Here is a 27,808-nt window from a genome sequence, read left to right on the forward strand (position 1 = left end):
AGTTCAGATACAGGTATGCTGGCAACAAAGCCAGTGTGTGGGCGTCATGGAGGAGGTTTGCCCTGCTTGGGGAAGTGTCCCTATGCAGGGCAAAATACGAGGAACCTAAGAAAGGGAGGGAGACCTGTGGAGAGTTGTTACATAAGTGTAACACCAAGCTCTGTGAGTAGAATGAGGCAGGGAAGCATAGGGCCTGGTAAGTGGTGGCAGTTTCACTTTAAGCTTTTACATTTTTTTGAAAGAGACTACAATAAAAGTATACATGTTGGTGTGTATTTGCACACATTCAAATGTTGTCCTTTACAAAGTTGTTATGGCCATTGTCATTGATTACAACATTTTGTAAATGTTCTTTTTTTTTAATATCAATATAACTATACATACAGTCCTTGATTTAAAGGAACGCTATAGGCACCCAAACCACTTCATCTCAATGAAGCAGGATTCATTATGTGTTTGTAGCACTGGAGTACCACTCTCACTGTTCATGCTCCAGTGGAGATGGAATTGCATGCTCCACTGCACCACCTAGCTGAACAACATTCAGCTCAAGACCTTTCAGATTTAAAACATTATTTCAGAGAAAATGTGCACATTCTGGGAAGCACACAAATGCTTTATATGAGGCCGTTTCAGTAAAGAAGGGATGGGAGCAGTGGTCTGGGAGCTTCTACAAAAGATTGGACATTTTGAAACGAAACATAAGGAGGAGTTCATGGATGAGGTATATTGGAACCTATTGGAGCCAACTTAAAGATAGCCTAAGCGAAAAACATATCCTAAATCCTTAAGAAATCGAGGAGGTTCTTTTATGAATACTCTAATAAATGTAGCAGGATATTGACTCGCATGTTACGGAAAAAGCAAGCTTAATGCCACATACATTCAATCCATTATACCCCCACACCAATATGCAGTTGCCCAAGGAGATTGTTGTTGCCTTCAATGCATACTTTATGAATGCATAACATTTCAGCGTGTTGGGGCATGAAGCTCAGGGAGGAAGGATAGGGTGCGTTGGAGAACGTACATCACTTGAAAACTCACTACCGAACAATCAGTAGCATTGAAAGACTCCATAACACTTGAAGAATTGGAATGGGCACTGAAAGGATCACAAATGTGGAAGGCACTGGGTCAGATGGCCTAACTCTCAAGTATTATAAGACATAGAGTGTGGTACTGCTACCACAACTGCTGGCAAGCCTTAACTTTCATCTAGATGGTGACAGACTGCCCCGAGACATGCTACTTAAGAAAGGAAAAGACCCCACCCTGTGCGCAAGTTATAACACCTGGGTAGTGTGGGCTACACTGCTATAACCTAGACACCCATCTTTTACGCATCACAGATTGTCATGCAGAGGAAGGGGGATCGCACTGAATTATTCTAGAGAAGACGGATTTGGGGGGTGAATCTGTCTGCCACAGTGTGTCTGGGTTGGAAACATGCCCAATGAGTTCTTCTCAATCACCCCTACATCAGGGCAACCCCGAACGAATGGTATGTACATAGAGAACACTTCCAGTTATACTCCTCACCCGGACCACAGTTCCCACAGACTTACAACACTGATTTATCTCAAGGAATGGAACTGCTGCTCAGAAATTTCTGGAAAAGGGTACAATAATAGGATTAGTGGCTGTATGTGGATCCACAGAGGCCACATTGCTAGACACATGCCTACAGGATTAGGCATGTACATAACTGGAGAGGTTGACAATACTACAAATGAAACATTACTATAATACCCTACCACACAACCAAAACCTCCACAGAGAACCTACCAAATGCAAATCTATATGCTCACAGGGCTGATCATTCTCACACAATCCTCGCCACTGAGGTTTATGAGACATTATTTTCGGAAGAACAGTGGACAAAAATGTTTATGCACTGTTCATCCATCAGCTCCTTCATTAAAGAAACCAACTACAACATACTGTCAGTGTGCTACCGTACGCTCCACCTACTTCACAAACTATTCCCTGGGTATTGTACAAATGCTGGAGATGTGACATGGGGACTATACTCCACATACGGTCAGAGTCAGTGGCGGCTCTAGACTTTGTGAGGCCATAGGTGAATCTCAAACATGAGGCCCCCACTAACACCCAAAGTAGAAAATATAGGGGTTGCATTGTGTGTATAAGGTGCTGTAGCTGTATTGGACAAGCTTGCAGCACTGGATACACAGAGCTAGTCTCTGTATTTATTGTTCAGAGGCTTGCAGTGTGCTGCTGTGTTGTGAGCTGTAGTTATGGCATACTTTGCAAACTAAATTAATTTGCAATAAACAATTTTAATGAGCAATTATTATATCATTTATACACGACTGCGGGGTAAGATTACATAGCCTCGCAGTCATGTATATATTACTGCCAGTGTGTGTGTATTTCTGAGTGTGTCTGGCATTGTCTACCTGTGTATGTGCATGAAAGTGTGTTTCTGACCGAGAGTATCCTTGTGTGTGAATGTATGTCTTTATGAGTATGTGTCTGGGACGGTATGTGTGTGGGGTGGCTGCTTGTGTGGTGTTTATGGGGGCTGCTTGTGACCTTTGTGCATGTGTGTATGATGAATGTCTTCAGTTTGTGACTGTGACAAGGTGAGCAAAGGGGTAACTGTGGCAGGGTGAGTGTGACAGGGTGAGAGGGTAAATGAGACACCGTTGGGGGGGTGAGTGTAACAGAATAAGGGAGGGTGAGAATAATAGTGGGGTGATTGTGACATGGTTGGAGGAGGGAGTGTGACAGGGCATGGTGAAGTAAGTGTGACAGAATTGGAGGAAGTTACTGTAACAGGCTGCATGTGGCATAGTTGGGGGGTGTATCACAGGGTTGGGGTGAATGTGCCATGTTTGGAGGAGGCAGTGTAACAGAATGAGGGAAGGTGAGTGAGACAAGATTAAGGGGGTTAATGTGGCAGGATTAGATTAATGTGGAAGGGTGAGTGTGGCAGGGTTGGGGGGGAGTGTGACAGAGTTTGGGGTGAATGTAGCACAGTTGGAGGACAGGACTGGAGGGGCTTATGTGGTAGGGTGAGTGGAACAGACTGATAGAGGATGAGTGTGACAGGGTTGGGGACTGTGTGCGACAGTGCAAGAGAAGGTGAGTCTGACAGGATTGAGGGGGTTAATGTAATTCTGGTAAAGCAAGGGCAGGTGAGTTTGGTATGGTAGGGGGGTGAGAGTGACAGGATTAGGAGGGTTTAATGTGAGTGTGGCTGGGTGAAGGGGGAGACAGTGTGTGGGGGCTGAAAGTGTTTGGGAATGGTGATAGTGTATGTGTATGGAGTGACAGTGTGTGCGTGGGGTGACAGTATGTGCGTGGGGATGTGACAGGGTGTGTTTGTGAGGGGGCTGTGACAGGGTGTGTGTGGAGGGGTGACAGTGTGTGGGTGGAGGAGGGAGAGGGTGTGTGGGTGGCTGTGGGATGACAGGGTGGGGGGAGGCTGTCATCCCACAGTCAGTAAAGTGGCTTGTGACAGGCAGGGGCGTATTAGCTGCGAGGCAAACAAGGCATTTGCCTTGGGCGGCATTTTCCAGGGGGCGGCAAAAAACGCCGCCCCCAAATGCCCAGGGCAAATGCCTTGTTAGCCTTGCGGCTAACTGACAAGCCCTCTGGGCGGGCGATCTGCTGGGTGACGCTGGCGGGCGGCTGGAGAAGGAGCACTTCCTCTGATCTGTCTGCTCAGCTCCCTCGCGCGCCGCAGAGTGAGGCTGGGAGCCGGAATATGACGTCATCTTCCGGCTCCCAGCCTCACTCTGCGGCGCGCGAGGGAGCTGAGCAGACAGCTCAGAGGAAGTGCTCCCTCGCCAGCCACCCGCCAGCGCCGCCCAGCAGCCACTGGACCAGGGAGAGAGGGAACCCCCCCCCCCAGCATTCCCAAAGGTAAGGAGGCTGGGGGGGATTAAATAAAAAAAATAAAAAAAGTGAGTGTGTGTGTGTGTATGTCTGTTAGTGTGTATGTCTGTATGTCTGTTAGTGTGTGTGTGTGTATGTCTGTTAGTGTGTGTCTGTTAATGTGTGTGTATGTCTGTTAGTGTGTGTCTGTTATTGTGTGTGTGTGTGTATGTCTGTTAGTGTGTGTGTATGTCTGTTAGTGTGTGTATGTCTGTTAGTGTGTGTATATCTGTTAGTGTATGTATGTTAGTGTGTGTGTATGTCTGTTAGTGTATGTCTGTTAGTGTGTGTGTGTATGTCTGTTAGTGTGTGTGTGTGTGTATGTCTGTTATTGCGTGTGTGTGTGTGTGTGTGTGTGTTGTTGTGTATGTGTGTGTCTGTTAGTGTGTGTGTGTATGTCTGTTAGTATGTGTGTGTATGTCTGTTAGTGTGTATGTCTGTTATTGTGTGTGTGTATGTCTGTTATTGTGTGTGTGTGTATGTCTGTTATTGTGCCTGTGTATGTCTGTTATTGTGCCTGTGTATGTCTGTTATTGTGTCTGTGTATGTCTGTTAGTGTGTGTGTATGTCTGTTAGTGTGTATGTCTGTTAGTGTGTCTGTGTATGTCTGTTAGTGTGTGTCTGTTAGTGTGTGTGTGTGTCTGTGTGTCTGTTAGTGTGTGTGTGTGTGTGTGTGTGTGTTTGTCTGTATGTCTTAGTGTGTGTGTGTGTGTCTGACTGTGTGTGTGTCTGTTAGTGTGAGTGTGTGTGTGTATCTGCTAGTGAGTGTCTGTTAGTGTGTGTGTGTTTCTGTTAGCTAGTGTATGCGTATATGTCAGTAAATGTGTGTATGTGTATTTAGAAGGCGGGGCGGGGGAAGGGTTGGGTGGGGGTGGCACGGGCGGGCGGGAGGGGGGCGCCTGAGTTTTGTCCTGCCTAGGGCAGCACAAAACCAGGATACACCACTGGTGACAGGGTAGGGGGGACTGTGACAGGTTGGCGGGGCTGTGAGAGGGTGGGGGGGCTGTGACAGGGTAGGGGCCTGTGACAATATGTGTGGGTGGCTTTGACAGGGTGGGTGTGGGGGTTGTGACATGGTAGGGGCTGTGAGAGGGTAAGGGAGCTGGAGGGGCTGTGACATGGTGTGGAGGCTTGAGGGGCTGTGACAGGGTGGGTGTGGGGGCTGTGACATGGTTGGGGGCTGTGAGAGGGAAAGGGAGCTGGAGGGGCTGTGACATGGTGTGGAGGCTTGAGGGGCTGTGACAGGGTGGGTGTGGGGACTGTGACATGGTAGGGGGCTGTGAAAGGGTAAGGGGGCTGGAGGGGCTGTGACATGGTGTGGAGGCTTGAGAGACTGTGACAGGGTGGGAGGTGGAGTGGCTGTTACTGTGTAGGGGGTGAAGGGGCAGTGATAGATGGTAGGGGGTGAAGGGGCTGTGACACGGTTAGGGAGGATGGAGGAGCAGTAACAGGGGGTAGGGGGATGGAGGGGCAGTAACAGGGGTAGAGGGGCTGTGACAGTTGTAAGGAGGGCCTTTGACAGGGGTATGGGGGGTAGTTACAGGGGGTAGGAGGGATGGAGGGGTAGTAACAGGGGATAGGGGGATGGAGGGTCAGTAACATGGGGTGGGGGATGGAGGGGCAGTAACGGGGTGGGGGTGGAGGGGCAGTGACAGGGGGTGGAGGGGCAGTGACATGGGTTGGGGTGTAGTGACAGGGAATGGAGGATGGAAGGGCAGTAACAGGGGTAGGTGGTGTGGTGGGGCAGTGACAGGGAGTAGGGGGATTGAGGAGCAGTAACAAGGGGTAGAGGGGGTGGAGGGGCTGTGACAGGGGGAGGGGGTTCATAAATACCTTCCCTGGAGGTGGTGGTCCTGTGGGCACCCTCTCTACTCAGTGGTACTGCTCTCTAGTCTGCAGGCCACGTGATAAACCTCGCCATCTCCAGTCAGAGCCGAGGCAATGCTCTGACAGGCAGGAGATCGCGAGACACTTCTTTCTGCAGCTCACTCCCAGCGGAGCTGCAGACTGACGGCTGGCTCTCTCCCTGGCAGACTGACTGGAGGTGCCTCGTACCCGGCGCCATTATGGGCAAGCCACTGGGCCCCCTCCTGTATCGGGTCCTCTGTCTCTGACCGAGGACCTGACATGGTAGTCTGCCCTGAGGCGATTTAGGCAGCCGTGTGGCCCCCATCAGCGTGAGGCCTAAAACGCAGATTCTGGTGAGAGTGTTCAATCATAGAACCTTCCCAGTTATAAATAAACACAAAAAATACCAAGACAAGCACAAAACGTTAGTTACATTAGATAATAATAAACCATTCTCTGTATTGAGTTTGTCTCACAAAACGTTCACAGTCCACCTTAAAAAATTCATTTGTTGGAGACTTTCTTTTCACAACACTGAAAATGTTGAGCTCCAAATTATTGATCCCAGTTTCTAAAGGAAACTTCCAATGCCAAAGTAAATATGGCAACTACCACATCCACATCTCTATAGGGAAGACTCTCATCTATATGAAAGAGCAAGTTCATCAGTATACGATTAAAAAAGGGTTACACTAGCAACAGTCTCACTACAGTATAAGATATACAATAAAATCACATTTCAAGAATACTGATAACATTTGATATTCTTTTAGAAAACCGTTGTAAATGAATTCTATTAAAAAAAAACACATGTACAAAGGTATTTTAAGTTAATGCATCAAAAACAAATGAGTGTGTCCCAGATCATGGATCAATAGAAGCACTTAGAAACCAACATTTTCAATCAAAGGAAATTGGAATTAAGGCAACTATGAGAACCCATATCCTCGTATTGAAATCTTACTACTACAGTTTCCAGATATTGCACACTGAAGTATACATGAGCATTCTGTGTATTATATTTCAAATAAGGCAAATAAATGCTATCCTCATTTGTATTTGGTTCATGAAGTTCTAATGTATTTTTCATTACTAATTAATTTAATTATTATCATTATTGGCATTTATGAAGTGCCAACATATTCTGCAGTGCTGAGGACCCTGCCCGTCAGCTGAGATCTAGTATTTACAGCCCTTTCATACAAAGTACTAAGCTAAATGGCTTGGTCATGATGGGGACTTGAGACAAAAGGGAGCAGGGGGAAATTTGAAATTATTGGACAGGTAGCCTTACGATATTTGCACAGACTGCTCAGATGCAATGTGTTCGAGGAGGTAAAATCTGCAGGGGTGTGAAGTGCTTAGTGAAAATTGAGAATTTAGCATATTTGAGGCCTCTAGATAGGATAGAATGAGGTTAACATTACCATTTAATATTGCTTGGAGTGGATTTAGTGTATGTGAGGCCTCTAGATGGGATGCTAATATACATTATCTTACAAATGGAAAAGTTGGAGAAAATTATTGTGTAGAAGTAATAGCAGGGATGATTTCAATACCAAATTTTCCATCAATATAAATTAATGTTTTTAAGTTTATTTTGAAACAAATTATTTTATAGTCTACCATGTCAGAAAGTAATTTGCAACAGCTGAGTTAGGATCATGATAGCAAGATTAAGTAACAAGCAAAAGTATGCACCCCTTTGACTTTTCCACATTTGGTTGAGTTGTATATGTCTATAATGTATTTTTCTACTTTGATTCCTGCATGAGGGTACATTAATGGGTGATGTCTAAGGACTGCACAATTACTAGCCCCTTTTCGTATGGTTGCCTTGGAGACTACCAATTGCTCATTTTACATAATTGTATTTGTGTTTGTTTGTTTAATAAAGGGGGAGTGAGGGGGATTCCACAACTGGAGCTCTGGAAACATATTGATATGTTAGGGGTTTATACAGACAATGCTTGACCAAATCTGCAAGTACACAAAGCCACAGTACTCATTTAGTACACCTAAAACACTGGTACATTGACTTCATTGTTTCTTGCTTGATGTTACATTCTAAATGTGGAGGATTCAGAAGCCCACAGCCCTCACACATATAAAAGGAAAAGGCAGGTTAGGAAAAGAAAACCTTTAGTACGATTTTGTTGTATATTGATGTTATGAAATTACAGAACATGGCCATTGATCTTTGGCAGGGATTCAGTTTACAGAAAATGTACATCGACTACATGGATAAATATTTCTTTGCTCTTGATCTATAATTTAATGACTCTAATAGTGCAAAATAGTCCCATAAGAGAACCACTGAATTACTGTTATTGACTCCAAAACTCCAAAGTTGTGAGATCTGAAGAGCAAATTACATAATAGGAGTTGAGGAGCAGCTAGTCTGAAGAAATTCAGAGGAAAAAGGTTATTTTTGTTTAAAATTTCACAACACTATTTATTTATACTGAAAAGTTGTGATATACAAGTAGCAAATGCACACGTGTGGTGGCAGTTTTGACACAGAATCCAATTAAATTACCTACCTCTGCCACCTATATAAAGGTACATTATTGCTACAGAATGGCACTCTATAAAAATCTATAAAACATTTCAAATAATATGAGAACTTAATATGGCATTTGTATCTGTGTTCAACATCTAGGAGGAATTAAATTCGTAGATTTATGTCAACACCAGATAGCCTTGTGATTGTTAAAGGAAAGTTTTTACATGTGATTAGCAGAGTCGTAATGGCAGATATACTGTAGGCTATTTTACTGTTAATTATAGATGACATTGAGCAGCATTATTTTTCCTAGTTCTGATGAAATTTTACAGAAAATAATTATACTTCATTCTGCAGACTGAAAAAATGGTAAATGTGATTTTTTTTATTTTTTTTTATACATGCTTCTTCACTCTCATGCTTTTCACATCCACTTCAGGGGAGACACGTATCTAACCAATCAGTGTCCTATCCCTAGGAATGCTAGAAAGGTGCATTGGGCATGCCTGACTGATTTATACATGTGCAGTTAGAAGGTATTATTCACCTTGCAAAATTCTGACAGGGGGAGAAGAAAGGGAGTCTGATCAGTATGATCATGCAGAGCAGACTCCTGTGTCAGGTTTCTCTCTACTGCTGCTGCATGATGATACCCTGTTTCTATTATTAGTGGACTGGTTTAAAACTGAGATGGGTTGGTAACTTATTCTGCAGCGCTTTACAATATTATAAAGGACTCTTTACTCTTTAGAAAAACAAGCTTACATTCTAGAGGAGGTGGAGTATAAAAATACAATAGGAGAGGGATAACAACTAAACAATAAGGCGGGAATGTAGCAGAACTGGAAGGTGAGAGTGGAGTGTGGTCCTATAAAACACAGGTTTGTGAAAGAGGGGTTACTCTTGGAGGCCATAAGTATTTCTAAAGATAGGTGTTTAAGGGTCTTCTTACATGATTCAAGACTAGGCGATAGTCTGATAGGGGTAGCAGGCTGTTCCAAAGGAAAGGAGCCACCCAGAAAACATTCTGCAAGTGTGAGAGTGCATGCAGTGGAGATACCTACAAATTAGTGAAGAAATATAACAGGGGCTAGATTTGTTTAAGGCTTTATAGGTAAAGGTTATTATTTTGAATTGCCTCCTATAGGATACAGGAAGCCAATGTAAGGATTGCCAGTGAGGTGGGGTGTGAGAGGAGCGACAGGAGAGAAAAATCAGCCTGGTGGCAGCATTCATTAAAATTTGTAGCAAGGTAGTATGGCTTCTGGAAAGACCATTAGGAGAGAATCACAGTAATCAAAACAAGAAATGATTAGAGCATGAACAAGCTCATAGCAGCATCTTAAGCAAGAAAGAAGAAGAATTGCCTTAAGAGTATTACTGAGTATGTTATATGCTGCACCACATTATATAGAAGATTTTCAGAGGACACCAGTGATCTGAAAAAAATATTAAAAGCAATACATAGACAAAGGAGTATTTACAAGATGCAGTATTTGCAAAACATGTGGTATCAATAAATGAGAAACCTAGATAATGAAAGCAAAACATAATTAATACACTGTAAAAGGCAACAAAAAAGGCAAAGACATTTATATATACAGTAGATTTCCAAGGCTATGGTCCATCTCTCTTCAAAGAAACAACAGAGAGGATTCTTTCCATTCAGACCCCTCGGACTCAAGCGTTTAAATCCATATGATCTCTTCTCAACAATTCCTTGGCTCAATCTCCCCATCTGGTAGAATGGCTCAATCTCCCCATCACGCTACATGATCAATCCATATGAATATTAGTGAAAGCAGAACATATCATGCCTCAAAAAATTGTCTCACCACAGGAGTGGCACTGGCAAGACTAAAGTAAGTATATTGTATCGAGGACCTGGGTTCATGTATATGTTCCCAGACATTATTATTATTATTATTGTTTTTTTCTAATGTAAGTCATTGCACATGGGCACAAAATTTTGTAAATACTGTCAGTATATATATATGGGTAGATATTTTGTGATAAGATAGAAATTAAAAGTGTATACTACCAGTCACGCTCAGAACAGAGGTGACTCCATTTTGTATTACAAGGCTAAGACAGACACAAGATATCTCTTTCTATCACTCTATTCATTCAGGTCTGAGCTAAGGAATGCAACTTATGTAAACAAGACAAGAAAACCAGACAGACACCAAATAACAGATAACACTAAGTAATTAATTTTACTTTCTAAAAAATTAACGGAACATTACTAGTTCCATTGTAAGAGAAAGGGTGAAATCACGGTTAGGAGTTGTCAAATCTAAAATTACGACCGAAACTGCAGATGCTATGTCTCGTAGACGTGAACCAAATTGCTTTGAAGATGGCAGGTTCTGTGATATAAAGTAGACATAAAGATAACAAAAATTACGTAAAAAGCATCACATGAGAAGAATTTTCAGTGATGTAATTGCGCCATGTACTGACCAAAATCTAGATGATAGTCTGTAGGGAAGACACACCCACAGTTCCCACCCACAGTTCCCTATTGGTCCTATCAACTAGTGATGTGCAGAGAGTTTTCCCCTTTAAAAAAATAAGGACAAAGGGAAGAGAGGACATTCGGACTGACACACTCTCAAACTCTCGGGGACTTACATATTCTGACTTTTGGACTGGACTTAAGGCTCCCACTTCCAGACTCTCAAACACTCTCTTGGACACACCTAATTCTTAGTATCTTCTTTTCCAACTAACACAACTTCAGAACTCTGAAAACTTTTCTATTTTCTACAATTCTCATCATACTTGCATTAGAAATTCCTGGGACACATCTACACATCTGATAGAAAATCTACAACCTCACTGGTAATTATGCTGGTTTTATTTAATTTAATTTAATTAAATTAGATAAAGTTTTGCTAATAGCAGGAATATATATCTGGATAAATATTGGTCAGATTTCAATTATTAGAAATCATAATTAGCTAAGGAATATATGGTTAGAAAAATTCTATTCCTGCTGGTGGAATAAAGATAACGATATATTAACGGTAAATTTGTCAAATGTTAGCATACCAAATTTTTATCCAGAGGTATTGACTTTTTCTGATATAAGATAGTGAATCTTAATTAGGAAAGTTAAAATTCTGCAAACGTAAAATCTGGTTAGAATTATTCTTATTGGATGGTCCTAGGAATGGTGAATGATCTTGCCTATGAGGATTGTAGCCAGCAGTGGAAGAGTTAGTTCAGTGTGATTTGACTGTCAGCTAAAGTTTTATTGCTTTATGCTGCACTGCTGTGTTCTGTGAAGTTAGTTCTGTCTTCTCTATGAATTTGGTTTCTAAGTGAAGTGTCCCATCATAAATCTTATTGACATCTGTTGACAACTGGTTGCTTTTAGCTGTCTATATTGTGTTAAACCACTGCCATATTGTATACTTACATTATACCTAAATATTCACCGATTGTCACGCATGTTACATATTATTATTATTTTTATTATTATTGTCACAATAAATTATATTTTTTATAATTAATTTGTGATTACTGTGTGAAGTAAAAATCTTCTAGTGAAATTTCCTCTAGGATCTAAGAGAATTAAAATTGTGGGTAATTCTCAGCTTTAAATCATTAATTGGGGAACAGTGCCAAGATATCAATTTTGATATAATAACAATTATTAAATTAATTTTTGATAATTTTTATGAAAATATTATTTTTAATATTTATCACCCCATAAATATCCTCACAATACATATTCTGTAGCATGTGTGATGCTATGCTTAATACAGTAAATTTTACCTGATTGTAGGTGGAAATGTTTTGCCATGTTTCATGTGATTACATGCCGTACATCCCAAACAAAGGAAACAGCATGGGTTCTAAGAGGCACTGCACATGGAAAAGAAGCCCATGTGGTCTGCATGAACTAGAAAGTCTCTCAAATTTGACCTCCTCTTAAAAGCTAAAAAACGGAGCTGACTGTAACTGCTGGGGAGTTTAATATCCTTTTGTAAGGTGCGCCAATTTTCACTAATGGCTCTTGGCTTTTGTTATGGTATCTCTCAGTCTTAGCTTCACATTGGAGTGGCGTCCTTCTCACATTGGCAAATCCTCTATTTGTTTGAAGTATACTTATCCCAGTGAAAGTCCCAGCGAGGACTGAAACATCGATGACACAAGTTTGAAAATCAAAGCTATTTACTTTTGAGTGTGTTCCCACTGGTATATAATCTCACACTGATTTATATATATATATATATATATATATATATATATATATATATATATATATATATATATATATACATATATATATATATATATATATATATATATATATAATCTCAAAAATAAAGGCTTGCACTCACGGTCTGTTGTTAGGATTAAAACACTTCTTCTTTATTCCATATTATTAAAATATAGTTGCTGTCATCTTTGTCAACGTTTCAGCCACATCAGTGGCTTTCATCAGGACCAACTCAGCTCACAAAACTATTACATATACAAAAAACCACTTATATATAGCTAAACAGACTTATCAGACAAATTAAAAACACTTACCACCTGTGTATTCAGGCGCCCGGCGTCTCTCACTTCCGTGTGCGCATGTGCGAACATGCCGAAACCGGAAGTAGCGTGTCCGCGTCATTGTGCCGTTGCCAGGGTAACCCGAAATGTAAACAAGCCACCCGGCAACGAAACACTCCTACACACTGCCCGGGCGCCTGTTAGGTGAATTCAACAGATAAAAAATCATATGTACATATCTTATTAACCCCCCTGCAGCACAAACCTTATGTGGCTAACTGATACCATGTCATCTCGGACACCTTTTAATATGTCAGTCGCTCACTTTCACTTTCTAAATTCAGATGTTTTGAGTTTCACTCCATAATGTATAATGTATTATAATGGTATCTTACTAGGAGTAAGTATTAGTGAGATTCCAACATGTTTTTATATATCGGATAGGACCGCCTTCGAAGACATTTTTAAAGATATATCACCCCTCTTAACTATATTAGTAATCTCTCTCTAATTTATTAAAAGGGATAAAGCCTTTCCTATTGTATATTAAAGTATTTATTCACACTTTTACAACTATACCCTTTCAAAGTGCTAAACATTATGTTTAAAGTGATACTCAGTGCCTACTTGTATAAATGTTTACTTTGGATAGTGTCGTTATGCTTGTCACTAATATATAAATTGTTAAAGTGATACTATGTTGCATTTATGTACAATAAAGTGCTGTCATTAAATGTTAAAGTGATACTCTGTGCTATTTATCTATATTTTAAAGTGATACTACTTGCGTTTATGTACATTAAAGTGCTCTCTGTTACTTATTACAATAATGCCTTGTGTTATTTATTTGTGATTCATTAAAGTGATACTGATTGCATTTTATATACAATAAAGTGCTCACCTAGTTTATTAAAGTGGAACTTTGTGCCGCTTACGTATGTTGTTAAAGTGATACTTCTTGCATTTATATACATTAAAGTGCTTATAGTTAAACATTAAAGTGATACAATGTGCTATCTATTTACAGATACTAAGATGATATGGCTTTCCCTACTCCTAAAGTATATAGAATTAAGTCGGATCTCCTTTTTCTCTCATTTAATACCTAGTAGGTCCTATATGTAAAGACCTATGTTGTGCTGCAATGGGGGGTAATTCTACTTTTAAAACAAAACTTTGCTCAAGAGGATTGACATATAGTCTAAATCAAATGAAAGGGGCATATGATAACTGCTCATTTAAACCCCTGGGTGCAACTGTGTCCAGTTCAAAAATCCAGAACGCCTCCCTGCGTAGTAATATGTTGCCTCTATTCCCACAACATAGGTCTTTACATATAGGACCTACTAGGTATTAAATGAGAGAAAAAGGAGATCCGACTTAATTCTATATACTTTAGGAGTAGGGAAAGCCATATCATCTTAGTATCTGTAAATAGATAGCACATTGTATCACTTTAATGTTTAACTATAAGCACTTTAATGTATATAAATGCAAGAAGTATCACTTTAACAACATACGTAAGCGGCACAAAGTTCCACTTTAATAAACTAGGTGAGCACTTTATTGTATATAAAATGCAATCAGTATCACTTTAAAGCGGCACTGTCATGCCGAATTCCGTTTTTTTTTTAACCCCCCTCCCGCCTCAACTACATCCAATCGACCCCCTAGTCACCCCCAAATGCCCCTATGCCCCCCACATTACCTATTTTTTATTCTTTATTTTCTGCCCCGATCTATATTCAGGGCGCCGCCATCTTTGTGTGGGTAGGTGAAGTCCCTGTGGGACACGTCATCTGCCCACACTAGATAGCCCTGAGATTCCCGCACATGCCCAGTGAAACATCTGGACATGCGAACGGGAATTTCACCTATTCATTCATTCATCAGACAGACGAATGAATGAATAGAAAAAATCAGACGAACAAACTAACACTGTGTATCAGTGTTCGTTTGTTTGTTCGGTTTATTACAAGGAGGGAGCTACCGGCGTGCAGCTCCCTCCTTGCAATATGTAAAGACAGAAGCGGCAGGGAGCAGTGCTCCCCACCACTTCATAAGCCCCCCAGGTCCCCTCCTCACTCTATGGGGGTCAATATGACCCCCATAATAGCACAAGGGAGATTAAAATCTCCCCAATGCCCCTACTCGCTATACCGCGAGTAGGGGCATGTCCACTAAACAGTGAGCAGCCTGTGGCTGCTCACTGTAAAAAAAAAAAAAAAAAAAGGGTAATAAGGGGGGGACGGGGGACCTACTGTCCTCCCCCGCCGGCCCCCACCCCTGGACGGCGGGTGGGGGCCATAATGGGAATGAGGGGGGACCTACTGTCCTCCCCCGCCGGCCCCCACCCCTGGGCGGCGGGTGGGGGCCATAATGGGAATGAGGGGGGACCTACTGTCCTCCCCTCAGGCCCCCACCCCTGGGCGGCGGGTGGGGGCCATAATAGTAATAAGGGGGGGGGGGGACCTACTGTCCTCCAGCCCCCGGCCCCCACCCCTGGGCGGCGGGTGGGGGCCCTAATGGTAAAAGGGGGGGGGACCTACTGTCCTCCCCCCCGGCCCCCACCCCTGGGCGGCGGGTGGGGGCCATAACGATAATGGGGGGGGACCTACTGTCCTCCCCCCGCCCCCACCCCTGGGCGGCGGGTGGGGGCACTAAGTAAATTCCCCCCCCCCCCCATCAAGGTGACTAGGGGTGCCCAAGCCCCTAGTCACCCACCCCCCACCCAAATAAAAAATGCCCCTACCTACCCCCCTCACCCTAAAAAATAGTGAGGGGGGAATAAAATTGCTAACCTGTAAAGTAAAATTAAACTTACCATTCGACGTCTTCTTTTTTCTAAAATCTTCATTTTCAGCCCCAAAAAAGGCCAAATAAAAAACCATCATAGCCGTCGAACTAAAAATAAAATAAAAAAACCCGAGCGCAAAAAAAAAACCCGACGAAAAAGAAAAAACCCGAGCGCACAAAAAAATAATCCATCTTCACCCATGGAGGGCTCCGCGCAGACTGAGCTCCGCAGGGCGGGGCAAGGCTTATAAAGCCTTGCCCCGCCCTGCAATTAGCCTAAGAACACTCTGATTGGTGGGTTTAAGCCAATCAGAGTGCTCTTTGTCATTTTACAAGCGTGGGAAAGTTCTTTGGAATTTTCCCACGCTTGTAAAATGACACAGAGCACTGTGATTGGATGGATTTCAAGCCATCCAATCACAGTGCTCTGTGTCATTTTACAAGCGTGGGAAAATTCCAAAGAACTTTCCCACGCTTGTAAAATTACACAGAGCACTGTGATTGGATGGCTTGAAATCCATCCAATCACAGTGCTCTGTGTCATTTTACAAGCGTGGGACAATTCCAAAGAACTTTCCCACGCTTGTTAAATGACACAGAGCACTGTGATTGGATGGATTTCAAGCCATCCAATCACAGTGCTCTGTGTCATTTTACAAGCGTGGGAAAATTCCAAAGAACTTTCCCACGCTTGTAAAATGACACAGAGCACTGTGATTGGATGGATTTCAAGCCATCCAATCACAGTGCTCTGTGTCATTTTACAAGCGTGGGAAAATTCCAAAGAACTTTCCCACGCTTGTAAAATGACACAGAGCACTGTGATTGGATGGATTTCAAGCCATCCAATCACAGTGCTCTGTGTCATTTTACAAGCGTGGGAAAATTCCAAAGAACTTTCCCACGCTTGTAAAATGACAAAGAGCACTCTGATTGGCTTAAACCCACCAATCAGAGTGTTCTTAGGCTAATTGCAGGGCGGGGCAAGGCTTTATAAGCCTTGCCCCGCCCTGCGGAGCTCAGTCTGCGCGGAGCCCTCCATGGGTGAAGATGGATTATTTTTTTGTGCGCTCGGGTTTTTTCTTTTTCGTCGGGTTTTTTTTTTTGCGCTCGGGTTTTTTTATTTTATTTTTAGTTCGACGGCTATGATGGTTTTTTATTTGGCCTTTTTTGGGGCTGAAAATGAAGATTTTAGAAAAAAGAAGACGTCGAATGGTAAGTTTAATTTTACTTTACAGGTTAGCAATTTTATTCCCCCCTCACTATTTTTTAGGGTGAGGGGGGTAGGTAGGGGCATTTTTTATTTGGGTGGGGGGTGGGTGACTAGGGGCTTGGGCACCCCTAGTCACCTTGATGGGGGGGGGGGGGGAATTTACTTAGTGCCCCCACCCGCCGCCCAGGGGTGGGGGCGGGGGGAGGACAGTAGGTCCCCCCCCATTATCGTTATGGCCCCCACCCGCCGCCCAGGGGTGGGGGCCGGGGGGGAGGACAGTAGGTCCCCCCCCCCTTTTACCATTAGGGCCCCCACCCGCCGCCCAGGGGTGGGGGCCGGGGGCTGGAGGACAGTAGGTCCCCCCCCCCTTATTACTATTATGGCCCCCACCCACCGCCCAGGGGTGGGGGCTGGGGGGGAGGACAGTAGGTCCCCCCCCCCTACTACTATTATGGCCCCCACCCGCCGCCCAGGGGTGGGGGCCGGGGGGGGAGGACAGTAGGTCCCCCCCCCTTATTACTATTATGGCCCCCACCCGCCGCCCAGGGGTGGGGGCCGGGGGGGGTAGGACAGTAGGTCCCCCCCCTACTACTATTATGGCCCCCACCCGCCGCCCAGGGGTGGGGGCCGGGGGGGGTAGGACAGTAGGTCCCCCCCCCCCTATTACTGTTATGGCCTCCACCCGACCCCCAGGGGTGGGGGCCGGGGGGGGAGGACAGTAGGTCGTCCCCCCCTCTTATTACCATTATGGCCCCCACCCGCCGGCCAGGGGTGGGGGCCGGGGGGGAGGACAGTAGGTCCCCCCCCCCTACTACTATTATGGCCCCCACCCGCCGCCCAGGGGTGGGGGCCGGGGGGGGGAGGACAGTAGGTCCCCCCCCCCTCATTATCTTTATGGCCCCCACCCACCGCTCAGGGGTGGGGGCCGGGGGGGGGGGGGGACAATAGGTCTCCCTTATTTTACTTTACAGCCCCCACCCGTCGTTTAGGGGTGGGGGGCAATATTTTTTTTTTTTTTTTTTTACAGTGAGCAGCCACAGGCTGCTCACTGCTTATTAGACATGCCCCTACTCGCGGTATAGCGAGTAGGGGCATATTATTTACTATTCATTTTTACTTAGTATTAGTAAAGTTGGCTGAAAGACCAGTTTAGGTCTTTCAGCCTTTTAGTAGATAGCTCCCTGATAACGTGGGAATTAGGGAGTTATCTACTAAGCAGCTGCAAGATGCAGCCGCGGCAATGAATAGGATCGGAGTTTCATTCATCAGAATGAAATTCCGATCCGAACAAAGTACCGAATTGCATCCTAACACCAATGGAGAAACAGTGCTCATTCTGTTAGGATGCAATTCGGCAGTTTTGCCGGCGTTCTGTCTAAGTGACAGGACGTTCGGCAATACTGACAGGAAGCATTGTGGGAACTGGGAGGAAAGCTAGGGATCATGGGAAAATTGCTCTGACCAGCGGAAATGAAGCACACTTTGCTCCTCCGCTGGTCAGAGCTGGTCAAGCGGAGGAATCCTCCATAAGACAGAGTCCCTACTTTGTCTTATGATTTTAAAGAAAACTAAAGAAGACAGGAAGAAAAGAATAACAGATCCTGAGAGAGGGGGAGAAGAGGAAGAGATTGAGGAAAGGTAAGTTCGGCATGACAGTGCCGCTTTAATGAATCACAAATAAATAACACAAGGCATTATTGTAATAAGTAACAGAGAGCACTTTAATGTACATAAACGCAAGTAGTATCACTTTAAAATATACATAAATAGCACAGAGTATCACTTTAACATTTAATGACAGCACTTTATTGTACATAAATGCAACATAGTATCACTTTAACAATTTATATATTAGTGACAAGCATAACGACACTATCCAAAGTAAACATTTATACAAGTAGGCACTGAGTATAACTTTAAACAGAATGTTTAGCACTTTGAAAGGGTATAGTTGTAAAAGTGTGAATAAATACTTTAATATACAATAGGAAAGGCTTTATCCCTTTTAATAAATTAGAGAGAGATTACTAATATAGTTAAGAGGGGTGATATATCTTTAAAAATGTCTTCGAAGGCGGTCCTATCCGATATATAAAAACATGTTGGAATCTCACTAATACTTACTCCTAGTAAGATACCATTATAATACATTATACATTATGGAGTGAAACTCAAAACATCTGAATTTAGAAAGTGAAAGTGAGCGACTGACATATTAAAAGGTGTCCGAGATGACATGGTATCAGTTAGCCACATAAGGTTTGTGCTGCAGGGGGGTTAATAAGATATGTACATATGATTTTTTATCTGTTGAATTCACCTAACAGGCGCCCGGGCAGTGTGTAGGAGTGTTTCGTTGCCGGGTGGCTTGTTTACATTTCGGGTTACCCTGGCAACGGCACAATGACGCGGACACGCTACTTCCGGTTTCGGCATGTTCGCACATGCGCACACGGAAGTGAGAGACGCCGGGCGCCTGAATACACAGGTGGTAAGTGTTTTTAATTTGTCTGATAAGTCTGTTTAGCTATATATAAGTGGTTTTTTGTATATGTAATAGTTTTGTGAGCTGAGTTGGTCCTGATGAAAGCCACTGATGTGGCTGAAACGTTGACAAAGATGACAGCAACTATATTTTAATAATATGGAATAAAGAAGAAGTGTTTTAATCCTAACAACAGACCGTGAGTGCAAGCCTTTATTTTTGAGATTATTTTATATGTTTTTGGCTATGGCTAAGATGCACCCGGCATTTTTTTTGACAACTTATGAGTGTGTGTGCTGGGTACAACTGGATACTATATATATATATATACATATATATATATATATATATATATATATATATATATATATATATATATATATATATATATACATATATATATATATACATATATATATACATATATATATATATATATATATATATATATATATATACATATATATATATATATATATATATATATATATATATTCAGCCCTGCAGTACAAAAGTAAATTGATTTATTCTTACCCCATTCTAATGTGTACAATAAAAAAAAACCTTAGAAAGTTGATGCTATTATACACTGGGAGTATTATGACTACACATACAATCTGTTGACTGTGATGTTACCCAACCTTACTAACACTGACATATGTGGCTGGTTAAATGACTAACATTGTAATATGTGGCTGGTGAAATATGCTATTCAAAGCTGTAATAACGCAGTCAATAACTGTGTGTTTTTATTGCAATATTATAGCTTATTTAAACCACCTGGGGAATGTGAGTTAATAATTTAATGAGTTATTTAGTCTTGATGTGCCCCAAATGAAAAAAAAAGGAAAGAGTCTAACCACCAATAATTCCAAGAGGGGATATTTTTCAGATATTTCACACCTGTTAGGAAAAATTAAACTCTGCATGGTATTTAGAAAGGAATGAAAAGTGTGAAGTGACCTGTGTAAAAATAATATCAGCAACTTTAACACCCATGTATGTCCCCTAAACACTACACACAGCAAAATATTGCAAAACACCTCAAACACAAAATGGTGGTATGCTGTTTCAAAACTAAGGAAGAGACTTACATGATACTCGGCCATAAAAAATATATATGTAAAAAATGTATTAAAAATATAAAATTGCATAAAATATATAGTCAATGTATCAATTATACGTGATCAATTTAACCACCAGTCATGTCCACTAAAGATCAAAAGGTATTCTCAAAAGGACATGAAAAGATTTGTATAATTGGATGCAAACTCATGAGAACCAATTTGGATAAATGGTAAGGATATTTATAAAACACTTTGTTCTTTATCCAAATGAGGAAATTCTAAAGGTGGAGGATTTTGTATATAGGACTTTGTAAAAAGATATATATATATGTGCATATATTATATTTGTGTACGGGATTATGAAAGGGGCGCACATTTAAAGTGAGTGTAATTTTGATAAATAATAGTCGGTTGAGGTGTGCCGAAACCGACGAGAGGTTAGGCCTGCAAAAAAGAGGGCCCACCTGGATATATGATATGAAAAGAGGGTGTGGTGGGAGGGGAATTTCCGGAATCGACGAAGACAGGTAAGCAAGGGGTTTGCTGGGTTTATATAGGCCTTAAATCCCTCCCACAACTTCAGGCATACGCCTTCTATTTGTGTACGGGATTATGAAAGGGGCGCACATTTAAAGTGAGTGTAATTTTGATAAATAATAGTCGGTTGAGGTGTGCCGAAACCGACGAGAGGTTAGGCCTGCAAAAAAGAGGGCCAAAAAGTAAGTAACGTTTATTCATTACCACAAATGACATTATTTAGACATATTGAGTCTGATTTCTTCTCTGGGTTTGGAATGTACCGGTTGTATACTGAAGAACCCCGGCGACCCACTCTCTCTATGACATGTGTTGGCACTTGACTACTTGAGGCCGCAGTGGCGGCCCTGATCCGGAATGAATGACCTGGGAAGGAATTTGGATTAAGGCCAAGTCTAAGTAATAATGAACGTATGTATAGCCTGAACGGTTATGTAGCCGGTGCTTCGCATGTTTTAACGGTGTATGTGTATTAGAAGGGAGTCTTGTTCGAGAGTAAGCATGAAGTGTTGTATCCCTGTCAAGTATAGTTTGATGGTATTGTATGCTAGTTTTAATGAGAAGTGGCAAAAATTGTAAACGCAACCATGGTTCTACCGAAAATTGATTTATTATGCTAAGTTCGCAAACAAATATCATTGAACATGTCAAATGCCCTTCTATATGTTTTTTTTTTTTTTTTTTTTTTTTTTTTTTTTTTGATAACCCTGTCCGATCAAGAATTCTACTGTGAGCTAACAATTGGTTTAAAGCATGATTAGTTCATTGAACTGCGAGTTTTGGGATGCTTGTTCGCTGTAGGGTGCAGTCTGAAAATTCCTGCAAAACAAAACGTGACAAAGCGTCAGCTGCGTTATTGAAAATTCCCGGAACCTGCTTACAACAAATGTAAAACAGTAATTTTGCTGCCAACCATGTGAGCCCCCCACGATTCATAACGGACAGGGACTGAGAGCGGCCCCTGTTAGCTATCCCAAGCCACTAAGTTATCAGAGTAACCTAACTACTGTACCCTTCCAATAGCTCCCCAAACGTGTGCTGCTGCCACTATGGGGAAGATTTCGAATAACACTGAGGTAATGTCGAAGTTCTCTAGTGTATCTGTTTCCGGTGGCCAACTGTCATATCCATTCGTCCTCAAATATTGCTGCGTACCCGACTGAAGTTGCAGCGTCTGTCCAGATAACTGGGGGATCGCCGGAGATGGGGGGAATGAATATTGACCTACCATTCTATGAGGATAACATAGCGTAAAAAATAGCGTACCAATGATTGAATGCGCATGGAGAACGTCGAGAACATTAGGCGTGCCGAGACAAGTCTCTACTAACTGTTAGGGATATGAATTGTATACGTTTGGTTGCAATGAGGCTAAATGATGTTCGATGACTGGCATGAAACAAGTGGGAACTCTGGTCCACCTTGTCTTTATCGAATGCTAATGCTATTACCTGCATTGCCTTACATAATTTACGTAGACGTGATAATTAAGCGACAGTATGAGCCAACGTATGGTAATTTAGAATTTAATGTACTGAAATGCCTCTAATGGGCTGCCAGTTAATAACAGTATATTTGTAATGAATAAATCTGGAAGCAGTCCCTACCTGTACATGAGCGTATAGAGGACCTGACGACAGTCCGATGCAAGGAGAACATGTATTTTTATATATATATATATATATTATATCGATTATGCAGTAGACCCTTAGCCCGTAAGTGATTAACGTATTGAAAGCATGGATTATCTTAGTACGGTAGGTCCGACATACTGTTTGTATTACTGTAAGGGTATATAGACTCACCTTCGAAACTAGAGTTATAACAAGGCGGGGAATAATCCGCTAAAATACCAGATCAGATTATCGGTTCTGGAACATAGCGGGTATGCATAACGGGGTCTGCCGGTGCGGCCCCCAAAGTGCAAAGTGTGTGAGCGCGTGTGTGTGCTGGCTGACTAGCTAGTGCCGCAATGCGGCGAAACAATTTGTCTAGGTTGGTGACAGGTGAGGCCCTGCTAATTGCCAAGCGGCTTGAGAGGCTCTATCTATGCGTTGGCGCGAGGGGATAGCGTGGCCACTGAACGTTGTGGCGGGGTGTCGGCCTCTCGGTGACAGTTAACATAAGATAGACTGGGAGTGACAGGTGAGGCCCTCTCTATGCCACAATGCGAGGCGACTAACTATGATTTGGCCCGAGGGGCGTAGTACCTCCGAGTATGAGGATGGGTGTTGGCCTCGCGGGACCACTTAACCTAAGGCGAAGAAGCCAGGGGGAAATGATAACTAGTGGACGCCTAGGAACCTAACAGCCAGCCATTGCTGTTTAAGAGGGACGGTTAGTTAGTGAGAGAGAGGACATACCATGGGATGAAACATGAGGGATAACGAAGTAGAATTGTAAGGCTGACCGTAGCTGGAGTGCTCTGTGAGCGTGTCGGGTCCAGATGGACAGTATTTCCTGTATAACGTATACTGTAGTGGAAAGAACGATCCGTATCCAGCTAACAGGTTTGAGCTTTGGTGTTTAGCAGTCTTGTAAAGTGTGTAAAGTGTATAATTGTGCACAACCCTGCGTAACGACATTACATGACGACACCAAAACTACTGTACGACATTATAATTGTAACACTATAACCCTTACCAATTGATATTGCAACTATAACACCATGATTAACTGTTCAATTATTAACCATATCACAATTACTAATGGTAGAGACGAATTGTTGAAACGTTATGCGATCGGTTGGTTAACGTATGGTTATTGTGTAGACAATTGAATGAAATTAAACTTGGCTCCATTGATAATTGAATGGTCTTTGGAGGTTTTGATTTTGTTTTATATGTGGGCGTCGTCGTAATTTTGTGCCACTTAAGGGAACCAGTTCGGCTTATCCTGGTAGGGTGATAACTTGAAACTAAAGAGATTTATTTATAGTAGAGGTTACCAGAAGGGAATACCTTAAACGTAGGTAGGTTTCCGAGGCCTACCTCTTTAAGTAATGTGGTGAATTTAACCCATAAGGCCCATTAGCAATCAGTAACAGTAATAGTACGACCTTTACAGGAGGGAAAACTTACCTAATTGTCACCTTATTTATATACAGCCCCGGAGACAGGTGTAGAGCGCAATTAAGACTTATGAACCCCCTCATATATCAATATTCACGATGCTGTATAAACGGAATGAACTTGAACTGCTAGGCATGAGGCAGTTTATACAAATAAAAGAAAGTTTGTGTGAAAGTGTGACTGTGTATACTAATGGAAACATAAGCGTTTTATGCGAACGGATAATATATACGAAAGTTTAACCGAAACGCCAGTTAGCAAGCACAAGACGGAATCTAAGCATAATCTTACCCTGATTAGCATACTTGTATATTAATAAAACACATTAGCTATGCTTTGAGGAGAAATACTTTAATAAAATTATACCTTACTGCCGTCCGGACATACTGATATTGTATTTAGAGAGTAGAAACAAGGACGTTTCTTAAAGAGTAACACAATAAATGCTTTGACATTGAAAGCTTTACCAGCGCTGTTACAACCAGAGTTTTAACTACTATTGCAAAGCCAGCAAGTTAAGATAAAAGATCGTTTATAACTCCCATATGCAAGTAACGAACAGAACAACGAAAAACAATTTGCAAAATAAACGAACATTTGCCATCCATTAACTGAAATGTACCAATCAATATTGAAAACCGTAAGGTAGCGATATTAGTGAAACAAATAGACTAGTATACGAAAGCCGATGTAAATTGGACTAATTGGACAGCAGTAGAGCATAAATAAACCTAATATGACATACTTATATAGCAATAAGCACTTTATTGTTTAAACTACCCAGTGAATGTAACCATGTGACCACCTGATAAGGGTATTGCTGTACGTTTAACTTGGGCATAAATAACAAGTAAAAGACGATGTACAGAAAGAATTGTTTCAGTAAAATGAAATGAAACACAAAAGGACGTTTTTAAATTGAGAAAAAAAAAAAACTTTCCCCATGCTGTATTTAACCAAAATGATCTTGACCTGTTAGGTATGCTAATACAGATAAATAAAAAGTCTATGCGAAAGAGAGGATTTACATGAGCGGCTGCCAAGTGTGTACTAATAGGAACGACCCCGTTGTATGCGAACGGAAATTTAGCCGAAACACTATTTGGCACAAACCGCTTTCAGTGACCTGAAGGATTTAACATGAGCTACATAGATGATCGAAACCGTGTAGCTGAACGTGTGAGTAACTGACAAGTATGAGGAGTGCAGGAATGATGCTGTATAACTTACGATTAGCCGTTCGAGTGTTGGCTACCCTCATTATACTCACGAACACCAAGCAGAGAGAGATGCAGACGAACTGCCGGCGGGCGGCGATACAGTTTCCTGACAGTATTTTTGGCGCGTCGCGAAAAATGACGTCAGAGGTCTCCTTGGACCGGAAGAGACGGCGGGAATTTCCGGAATCGACGAAGACAGGTAAGCAAGGGGTTTGCTGGGTTTATATAGGCCTTAAATCCCTCCCACAACTTCAGGCATACGCCTTCTATATATATATATATATATATATATATATATATATCATGGGAAAAAGAAAGCACACCCTCCATGAATTCTATGGTTTTATATACCAGGACATAATACCAATCATCTGTTTCTTAACATGTATTAAAAGTAGGTAAATACAACCTCAAATGAATAACACCAAATGACATATTATACCGTGTCATGATTTCTTTAACAAAAATGAAGCCAAAATAGAGTATGAAAAACTATCTGCTTCCATAAGAATGAAGAGGCTAGGTAGCAGATAGGTGTTGCTAATTAAAGTGACTTAGATTATTTTTTTTAAAGGCTTATTCTTATTGCTTTCAAGAGATTATTATACACATGTGTGAAATATGTAATATGAAATATGAAATATTTAAAGAAGTACACTGCATTGCAGAATGTCACAGCATTAAATGCTTTGTATGGTGTATGTGTAATGTATTGAATCCTTCTGACCTAATGGTTACATTATTTAGTGAGGGTGTTTCAGCATGAAGAAACCTATTGTATATGCCTGAACTAATGTCTAACCAGTTGTAAACTTTAAAATTGTTCTTTGGCAAATGGCTGTGAAAGCATCAACTCCTTAATGTGTTTGATATTTAAAATGTTATGAAATGCTCCCCCCAGTCCTTTACTCTTTCTTCTCCTCCTTCTCTTCTTAAGAATTCACTAGTTAACAATCTTTCTCAGAGGGTTATGTGCTAAAAATCCATGGTAAATTCAAAGTGAATTTTAAATGTAAATAACTCTTAATCCATTTTAAACCCTTTCTCAACCGTGTTTGTTTAGTTTTATTATGCCCTATTGGGCTCTATGTCAAGGCATCGTGCATTACTGCCAGGTGATCTCTAAAAGGGCAGTCTCATGGCCGCAATAGGTGTCCAGAGTGCTGCCAGCAGGGGGACTGCCTGAACTGACAGGCAGTCCCCCTGCTGGTGAAAAAAGTAAAAAAAAAACAAGTTGAAATTAAGTTTAAAAAAAGTTAAAAAAATAAAATCAAGTCAATACATTTAAAAATATATATATATATATATATGTATATATGATACATATATATATATATACATATATTATATCTATATATAAAATGTATATTTATATATATATATATATATATATATATATATATATATCTTATATATTACGTCATACCAAGTGTATTTTTTCTTAATATATACATATATTAATATAAAAATATACTTAGAGTAAAATTACATATATATATATATATATATATAATAACTATATGTATATTGTATATATATATATATATATATATATTATACAAATAAATAATAATTAATAAAAAATAAATAAAAAATGTAAAAATAGTTTAAAAAAATTATATATATATATATATATATATATATATATATATATATATATATATATATATATATGTAATTTTATTCTAACTGTATTTTGATATGTATATATAAATAAATAAAAATAATACAAAATATACATAATTACATAAATAATTTCATAAATGTACACGTAGACTTCAAATGAATAAATATTTATATATATTTAAATCTACGTGCATATTTAGGTAATATTTTTACATAATTAAGTAATTTTATTGAATGCAATTTGGGGGACCTGCCTGACAACCCAGGCCGAAAGTCCAGAGAATGTAATTTGCTAGCACTATATTTAACCCTGTAACTTTCCAAAGCACCCTAAAACCTGTACATCGGGGGTTCTGTTTTACTCGGTAGAGTTCGCTGAACACAAATATTACTGTTTCAAAACAGTAAAACATATCACAGCGATGATATTGTCAGTGAAAGTGACGTTTTTTGCATTTTTCATACACAATGGTACTGCCCTGGGCAGTGGTTTGTTTTGAACACCGATGACAATATTTAAAATAAATAAATATGCATCAGGTGGTGCCTGGTGTTTAAAATGCCAAATAGTGAGAAATATCAAAGGGGCACTGTCACTTCCCAGGATTTTGCATTTTTTGTTTATTTATCTCCTATATTCAGCAATATTTTTGTGAGGTTTGAACAAGCGAGTAAATGGAGTAAATCACACATCTGTCCATTAAGTCAGTGCCTCCATCTTTGCTCCTTGTTAATCATTGTTTTTCTGACATTAAACATTTTAATTCCTAACAATCAGCTCATCATAAGCCATTTAATGGTTGATTCAATTCCAGTTGTTAAAGGCTTATTAGAAGCTGATAAATATAGCTTTAAATATCGATACTTCAAAATATTCGTTTTGTCGATTTAATTCCATTTAAATTGCCAAATGGATTTAATTCCCAGTAAATGGCCTAATCAGATTTTAAGTCAATATGACCAACATATTAGTATAAGGGAGGTCTTAAACCTACCCTATGCCCCACGCACCATGTCACAG

At 41.0% G+C, this 27,808-nt stretch overlaps 1 protein-coding gene across 1 annotated transcript in view; it reads left to right on the plus strand.

The window, feature by feature from the left end:
- The window catches only part of GPM6A (glycoprotein M6A), a 191,650-nt gene that overhangs the window by 140,493 nt on the left and 23,349 nt on the right, over window positions 1–27,808 (plus strand). The window lies entirely within an intron of this gene.

This window comes from Pelobates fuscus, chromosome 6 (assembly GCF_036172605.1).
Source record: "Pelobates fuscus isolate aPelFus1 chromosome 6, aPelFus1.pri, whole genome shotgun sequence".
NCBI lineage: Eukaryota > Metazoa > Chordata > Amphibia > Anura > Pelobatidae > Pelobates > Pelobates fuscus.